The sequence below is a fragment of the Vigna unguiculata genome, chromosome 4 (assembly GCF_037176805.1).
Source record: "Vigna unguiculata cultivar grain cowpea cultivar isolate G323 ecotype 2 chromosome 4, ASM3717680v1, whole genome shotgun sequence".
Classification (NCBI taxonomy): domain Eukaryota; kingdom Viridiplantae; phylum Streptophyta; class Magnoliopsida; order Fabales; family Fabaceae; genus Vigna; species Vigna unguiculata.
In genome coordinates this window covers 30105510-30115192 of record NC_140795.1, presented here as the reverse complement: position 1 = coordinate 30115192, position 9683 = coordinate 30105510, and positions in this window count along the sequence as shown.

Sequence of the window (9683 nt, the reverse complement as noted above, 5' to 3'; positions counted from 1 at the left end):
TAAATTATACTTAAACTTACATCCCAAATGTAATACTTTACTTTTAATTTATTTTCAATAATAGAAATAACTTATGCATGAATGCTTTCATCATAAACACTTATAAATTTTGGTGGTGTTTGAATAAATTTCACTCTTAAATATTTATGATGGAATAAAGCTGTTAAAATTAATTGAGTTTCTCCAATAAAGTAAAGTCTACTTGTAAACTTCACTTCTTGACGACATTAAATGAAAAGACTTTTATAAAAGCTGACAGTACAAATTATATGAGAAATATTTAAAAGTCCCACTTTGTATACATCAAGTCTTTGAGTGCAACTTTTATATATATATATATATATATATATATATATATATATATATATATATATATATATATATATATATATATATATATATATATATATATATATATTTATATATATATATGGGCAACTTCTTTGGTTAATACTAATTTGTTTTAGAATGGAACATTGCTTACTCTAGTAGGATTGTCTTAGTTCACACATTTAAGGGATGCCAATGGAACACCTGACCATGTTGTCTCTATGTGTGTTGGATATGGAAATTTCTTTTAATTATTTTTACTAGATTTTCTTTCTTTAGCTTCATGAGCAAATACTCTTGGCATTAAGTGCTTTTGAGGTAGCTATAGTTCTGAAACATGGAGCTCTAGTTTTCAAAAAAAAAAAAATACCCTTGACAAAAATGTCAAATTGAGAAGTTATTTTAAGTTCCCGTTTCCACAAATAATTATGAAAATATTGTGTATTTTTACTTCCTTTCTTTTTTTTATGATATTTGTTTGTATAAGAAATAGTATAAGTGAAAGTAAGAAACAAACTGTATATATCTGAATTTTTTTGTGTCTGTGTTACAAAGAAACAACAGTAAAGATGATTTTCTCAGAACAAACAGCCTTAATGTTTACCTTTATGGAAATGATTATTGGCTCCAGTAGTTACTTTGTAATGTGATTTCTTCCAATCTCTCTTGGCACAAATGAAATTTGGTGGTGCATTGGTGATTTGTTTGTAACATATCCCTACTCTTTGACAGAACTATTCTATATTGTTGCAAGTTCTGGTCTATATCCCTTATCTCAGCTTGTTAATTCAACCCTTTACATGACTATTCTTTGCCTCACAACATAAAATTTTGTAACTGGTTGATGGGTTATTCTAAGAATATTGTTAATGATTGTAGGATTTATTTGATGTGGTTGGTTAGGTGTTGGACACTTAATTTTTTATAGATCGATGTAATACATTAACCACTGATATGGATCTGGTTTAGATAAGATTTGGTGATATCTAGACCTCAAGTCTACTTTCGAGAACATTATAGCTCCCCTCAGCTGATCCAACAAATCGTCAATTCTCGATAGTGGGTACTTATTCTTCATGATCAGTTTATTCAACTAACGGTAGTCAACACACAACCTTGAACTATCGTCCTTCTTCTTTACCAAGAGGACAGGTGCTCCCGAAGGTGATGCACTATTGGATTCACAAACAAATGCTTAAGTCTAGGCATGATTGAAAGGTACCATACTACTTTCAAAGCGGGTCCATTCTTTTCTAACCTACCTTTATCTTCATTGTTGATTTTCTCATTGTACCATGATAAGTCACACTTTGGATACTTTTTCAATCCTTCAAATTATATCCTATACAATATGCAATCATTAGGACACGCATGTATCCTTTTATACTCCTTGCCCTTTGGACAAATAATTTTCTTTGCATCATAGTTGCGAGTGGGTAGTGTATTTCCATCTAGAAGCATTTCATTCATTAACACCAGCAATTCTATGAAACTCTTATCGGTCCACCCATTTGTCACCTTCAAATTCATGAGTCTTAACACTGTTGACAACCTTCTGAACTTAGTTGAACCAACATACAATAGACTCTTCAAATCAGTAGACATTGTCTAATACACATGCGCTTAGGCAAAAGCTTCAGCGCCAACATCACAGATCATGTCCTCTAATTTTTCTTCTTCAAGTCGATCTTCGATAGTGGTATCCATAACATTTTTAGTTCGGGAGATAGTTGAGATGTCTATTAATTCACTATGCCATGTCCATATTGTATAACTTGGAAGGAAACCATCACAAATAAGATGTTCCCTAATTTCGGTTGCATTCAACTTTCTCGTGTTCAAATAGTAGACACAAGCACATCTAAACTTCACTTCATCATCTCTTATACCCTCATTACGTTGCGTAAATTGTATAAATTCTTGGTTAAATTATGCCTTTGGTCCCCACTTTGTAACATTCCGATCAGATATTACAAATTTTAATAAAAAAGAAAAAATATTCAAAATATAAACCACATTTATTATAATGTCTTTCCCAAAAACGCAAGAAAATTAAAACCGTACATCAACCATCAATTATGATAATTGTAAAATTAAACTTCAAGTCTTACACGCTAAAAAATATTTTTAAAACCAAATTACAACATAACTAAAATAAGCGAAAATCATAAAATCCCATGCTGCCCCACTTCTATCTATGCCTCACCAGCATCACCTGTAACAATATTTACTCTCGTGTAACGCATTACACGATCATCTATTTTTGTTGTTTTTATTCAATTTGGTCCCTATTTTCGTTTTGTGTTCAATTAGGTCCTCATTTTCATCAAATTGTGGTCAATTTAGTCTTTTTCACTATCAGTGTTTACATACTTAACATTTTTGAACAGTACATGCCACGTGTCAGCTCTTGGTTTTTTTTTAATTTTTTTAAATTTTTAAAATTTTTTTAATTTCAAAAAAATTGTCCATGTGTCAAGTCACAATTGTGCCACGTGTCAATGCTAGTGCCACGTGTCAGTTTGTGGTAGTACACTTTTTTTGTTCAATTTAGTTCCTACATTCGTTATTTTTGTTGAATTTAGTCCCAATTTTCGTTAAAATAAAATTCTTATATTTAGTTGCTATATAGAATATAAATATTTAAAATGTTATAAGAATAAATTATTAATTTGTTTTCCAATATTTATATTCAAAAATACTTTTAAAATTGATATATAAAAATATTTTAGAATATTCAAAATATTTTAGAAAAGTAAACTAATATTTGTAAACTTAACATTTAAAGATAAAATATTTTAGATTTTAATATCTAAACTACAATAAAAATATTTGTAAAACCCTCTTTTTATTTCTGCCCTAATTTAAAAAGGGCTGCCCCAAATTAGTTGGGCCTAGGGCTGGCCCATAGGGTGTCCAAAGCCCCTAAAGCAGCCTAACCCCTCTCATTCTGCCACACTTTGCAAAAACAGTGCTCTTACCCTCTTTCTCTTCTAACAGGAGCTCTGCCAGGGTTTAGACATTTCCCTCTTCGAGCTTACGTAACTCCATTGTTTTTACTCAGCTCCCTAAATTGTTCTTGGAGCAGTTGTACTCACTACTATGGTGTTAGAATCCTTTGCTAAACCCTTACAAGGTAAGGGAAGCTAGGTTCTTTTTCGTGTTTTTGAAACATGTGGTTTGTTTTCGTTTCTGTTTTATACTTAAATGAATGGAAAACGTTACTTTTGGTATATTTCTGAGTTAGGGGTTCAAATATTAATGAAACTGTGATGTTTGACGTCATTTCTTGTATTTTGATGCGTCGCACAGTCGTTGGGCGAGTTCCTTGGCTCGTTGGGCGACTGTGTATTTTTCTGATATGCGCAATTTTAGTAAAATTGACTTTCCCGACTCATTAACCGTTGGATTGAACTCAAATTTTGACATGTGGTTCATAACATGCTATTTTATGGTTTGGTTGGATCGTCGATTAGATGTCTGTAGCTTGAGAAATGTGTCACGCATTACTGCAATGATTTTGGTTTCGTGATAATAAATTTTCTTGGGAATTTTGGTGTAAGAATTATGGTTGTGGGTTGTGCTTGATTTTATGGAATTGCAAGTACTTAAACGTTGACACTCATTTATTTGGGATGAATACTATTTAGTGATATATGTATGCATTTATAAAGTATGAGATGAATGAATTTGCATGAGTGATGTGATTCATGGATTGTGAATGATGAACTTGGATAAATCTTGGCATGCGATTACAATGAAATGGTTGGTTATATATGTGGTCATGAATTCGGTATGAACAATAATGTTACATTGATGGCATGGTATTGGTATGAGGTGAAGTTCTATATCCCCGAATTGAGAAGAATGGGATGGTATGAAATCAACATGGAATATGAATGAGGATGGGTTACGAAGGATGGCGTGAGGTGTTAAATGCATGATCAATATTATTTGTTTGTTTGGAATGTGATTGGTATGTTGTTAGTATGAAAATCCATGAGTCTCTAGGTGAGACTTCCTGGTCGTGCTTTAGTGGTCAGGATGTAATTCCATGGTCCCTGTTAGTGGGTGTCCATGGTGGTGCCCCATCTATATAACTTGGTAAGGATTCAAGGTAAGGATTGCATCCTGACACTCTAAGGAGTCAGTTAGTCTCACTTAGAGCGGACTGACTCCTGTGGTGAGACTAGCAGGAGGCCTAAAACTCATCAAGGGCTAACCTTGTGTGTGAGGGAATTGATTCATTGTAACACTTGTAACACATAGCTCGTGGTGTGCAGCTCGGGGGTGAGCAGAGGTATCCACCACAAGTGCAAGCATCCGCTGAATCCGACCAGGTTATATGCATCCGCTGATTCATTGAGTCTTAGTGTATTGATTTGGAAGGTCATAACATACTTGGATGATGTATGTATATTAGACTGTAAAAGTATATTTGATTGCATTGATGAAATCTTTTTGGCTCTAGCTTACCCTTTTCTCGTTTGAATGTCTTGTATGTTATTCTTCTACTTTTGCGATGATCATCAATTTATTGATGGAAGCAGATGCGAGAGGTACTCATGGTCAACAAGGGAGAGATGATTCCGCTGTATAGTCTACTTGGGCTGGACTTCATTTTCTTGTTGGACTTTTCTCTAGGGCTATGTCCCATGTACCAGTTTGACTTTTAGATTTCCTTTTATTCCTTTTAAACTTTATAACTTGTTTTCTTGTGGCACCGTGGTGTAACTTGAGTTGTAAGGAGTTAAGTTTAAAACTCCAAGACTGTGCTGTTATGTTATCTTTGGGCGACGTTTCCGTTAATTATGTTTGTTGATTAAATGGGACGTTACAATATTAAATATTTTAAATTTAAATGTGAATTTTACAAATGTTAATATAAATTTTTAAAATTGTAATAATTATATTTTAATAATATTTAAATAATTATATTTTATTTAACAATCGAATCTAAGAATTATATTCAATTTATAATCAAATATTAGAATTGATAATTGAATGTAAAAAAGAACTAATTATAATGTCAATTTTAAAAATTAAATGGTTTTATTTTTAAAAAATTTGGGACTAAATTAAACAAAAATAACGAATATAAGGACTAAATTGAACAAAAATAACGAATATCGAGACTAAATTGAACAAAAAGAAATAATACAACCACAAACTGACACGTGACACTAGCTTTGAAACGTGGCATAATTGTGACTTGATATGTGGACAATTGTTTTGAAATTAAAAAAATTAAAATAAAATTAAAAAAAATTAAAAAAATCAGGAGTTGACACGTGGCATGTACTGTTCAAAAACGTTAACTATTGAAACACCGTTAGTGAAAAAGACCAAATTGACCAAAATTTGAGGAAAATGATAACCTAATTGAACACAAAACGAAAATAGAAACCAAATTGAATAAAAACAACAAAAATAGGGACCAAATGTATATTTAAGCCCAAAAGTTATCTTGTCATTATTTCTCTTAATTATCGTTATACCTCTTAATTGTATGTGATCTTTGTATGTGTAAATAGTTCGTCGATATATTAACGATGATAGGGTCGTTATATTATCGATGATAGGGTGATGATCAACAAAGAATATAGATATGAAGTGGCATCACCATCAAGCCGACACTTGAGCAAGGATGAGCATAGGTGTAGAGTTGTATCGTCATAGAGCCAATATAGAGAAGATCTCCAATAAATCGAGGTATTCAATAGGCCAAGGAATCGAGCGAAAATTCAAGTTAGAAAAGATGTCTCCACGAAGCTGAGGTCATTGCAAGAATCCAAAATGATGTCTCCATAGAGCCGAGGTCATTGCAAGAATCCAAAATGATGTCTCCACAGAGTCGAGGTCATTGGAAGAATGCAGAAGGATGTCTCCACAGAGCCGAGGTCATTTCAAGAATGCAGAAGGATGTCTCCATAGAGCCGAGGTCATTGCAAGATGTCTCCACAAAAGTCGAGGTCATTGTAGGAATCCAGAAAGATGTCTCCACAAAGCCAAGGTCATTGTAAGAAGCCAGAAGGATGTCTTCCTAGGACCAACGCTATTGTGGGTAGCTTGTTGATAGTTCAAGATTTACGAGAATGTCACCTTAGGACCGACCTCTCTGTAAGAAGCTAGGATTGAGGAGATGGTGCAAGTTAAGATAGAATCTTAGATTATATAAAGTGATTATTTTTGTTAAGAGAATATTTAAAAGAAGAAATATTAGTTATTATTTAGGGAAATATTCTAGTTTTTATTTAGGGGAATATTTTAGATTATCTCTAAGGCTATTATTATGCATTAACTAATGTATATCTACAATATTTATAACCGACTTACCTTCTATGAATAAGAATTTACTCCCATGGTCAAGGGACATATAGATTTTGGCCAAAGTAAGTCATTAGCTAAGGCTGAAATTTGTCTTTCATTTTGTTTTCGATTGAAGGTTATTTTACACCTTTATTGACCGAAACATATATATATATATATATATATATATATATATATATATATATATATATATATATATTTATGTATATTGATTAGACGATGGAAAGACCCACCTACAAAAGTATCTTCGACGCTCAACTCACTAAGATAGTAATGATCTTTTTGTAAGAGAGAATAACGAGTGTATAAATACACAAAATTCCACTTTATTAATATACTAATTAGATAGTCTAACCACACCCGTTAGACAAGTCTATCGATACACCGATTAGACGAGTCTTACAATATATAATAGATGAGTTCCTTCAAACACGGATTAGATAAGTATACCAAAAAATATTAAATGAGTGATTTCATACATTGATTAGACGAGTCTATGCATATACATTAGACAACTTTGTCCATACAATTATTAGACGGGGTCTAACAATATATATTACACGAGTTTGTCTATATATTGATTAAATGATTGTAGCAATTAGTGGTGGATCTTGACCAACATTGTTGGGGGAGGCAAAATAATACCTCCAAAATTTATACATTTAATGATTGTCACTAATACAATAAAAATGAATACATAATTTAGTATAACAATAACTAAAAAAGAAATAAGACTAAAAATGAATATTTGGAAGAGTTGAATTTGTCTTGTTTTCATCTTCACGGATAGTTTCTCTTTTATCACTTTTAAAAAATGAATTTATTCTTTTATTCTTCATCAATATACCTATTTAAAAAAAAAGACAAAAATAATTTGTCATAATCTAATAAAAAACGGATAGACGTAAATACCAAAAGAAAATTTGATGATAATCAAACCACACTTAAAATCCAGTTATAAAAAACACACAGTCCAATATTTTTTTCTTCTATGTTCATAAAATAAAAAATTAATATACAAGCTCATCAAATAAATTATTAAACTAATAATTCACTATCATGTGTTGCACGAGAGAATTACCTTCTTCTTTATTTCTTTGAGAATGGAAGACAACAATTGAGATATGAGAGCAAAAGTAATAGATCTTTTTCTCTTCAGAAACAAAAGAAAATAGGTGAGAATGGGAGATGAGAACAATTTGTGAGAAACTCAAGTCATATAATGGAACCATAATTAAAATCTGGTTATAAAAAAACACACAGTACATTTTACTTCTAGGTTCATAAAATAAAAATTAATATAAAATAAATTCATTAAATAAATTATTAAACTAACATTTCACTATCAAGTGAGATGAAAAAATTACCTTCTTTTTTTCCTCTTCAAGAATGAAAGAGAATGAAGAGAAATAAGAGAAAAATAAATAAATATTTTTCTCTTCAGAAACAAAAGGAAACATGTGAAAATGAAAAATGAAAACAATTTATAAAACACTTAAGCCATAATAAAAAAATAATAATAAAAACATCTTGATAATTTTTTTTATTTTTTATTATGTTTGATTTTATATTTTATTATTTATTAACATTAATTATTATGTTTATAAAAGAAATAAAATATTTGATTTAATCATCATTAATTTATAATATATTACCTAATATCTATAATATAAAAAAGAAATTCAAAATATTTAAAATATAAAAAAGAATTCAAAATTTTTTGGGTGATGCCCGTGCTACCACAAACATCCGCCACTACTAGTATTACGCAAATATGTTTGTACGTAGATTAGACAACTTTTTAATATACATTAGATAAGTTGGAGAAAGTTGAGAGGAGTGCTTTGTCCTCGAAAAAGAAGTGGTTCACTAACAAGAGAAGGCCGAGCTTGAGAAGGTCAAGAAGCAAACCGTCTTCTTTATTCCTGCATTGAACGTCCTTGTTGGTGAGGTGGAGGAGGTTCCTGAGTCGACGAGGCCGAAGTTGAAGTCAACAATTATGTGTTTATTTTGATATTTATATTTTTTTCCCAATTTTTAAAATATATATTATTAATAAAATAACACTTATATTCATTATTTTATTTGTTTTTATATTTATATTATATTTATATAAAATGAGTAGACTATATTGTTTATTACGACTAATTTAATTATTATTTGTTATATGTATTTACATTATTTATATTTATTATGATTTATTATTATTATTTATGTTTATATATCTATTATCATTTATTATGATTTATATTTATATATTTTTTATCATCTATTATTATTTATATTTAAATTTATTATTATTTATTACAAATTATTTTCATATTGTCTCCTCTCCAATGAATATATAACTTATTCACGTATAAATTAATTAGTTTTTCTTGAAATTTTTTGAATTTAATTACTTTATGTGTTATTTTACTGCTGTAAATATAAATTAAATAAAGTCATAAAGAACTTTAGCTCTCAAAAATTTATATTTTTGCATATGATCTTGCTGTTGTTTCGATAGTTACTTTCAGTTCGTAACAATTTTTTATGTCCCTTACATAAGAATCATTAAGAATCTAAGCATGACTAAATAGGATTGAGTCGTGTATTTTTTTTCTTTTCTTTTGCTTTCACACAGATATATTGAAGATATGAATATATGTTGTCAAGTTGAGTAACTATGAAACCCTACTTGTGATGTTACTACACACTTGACTTCTCTACAATGACAACCATTAATCTGATTTTGGAAATGTTATTAGACTTGAAGTTATTAAGGAGTATGTAGGTTCATGTCCTTCTCATTGCGTTGAAACATCAAACAAAGTGCATGCAATCGATGAGACATAGTGAACAAAGAAAAAGCATTGAAACTCCCTCAAATATATCTCATCTCAGCATCTTTTGAAGAATAGAAACTTGGTTTTCAAAGTATTTCTTTTTTGACAGGACAAATTCTTCAGTGGTTGTTTCTCCTACATCTCAAAGCTATAGTTAACTAAACTATATCAAACTAAAAATAACTATAAATAAGA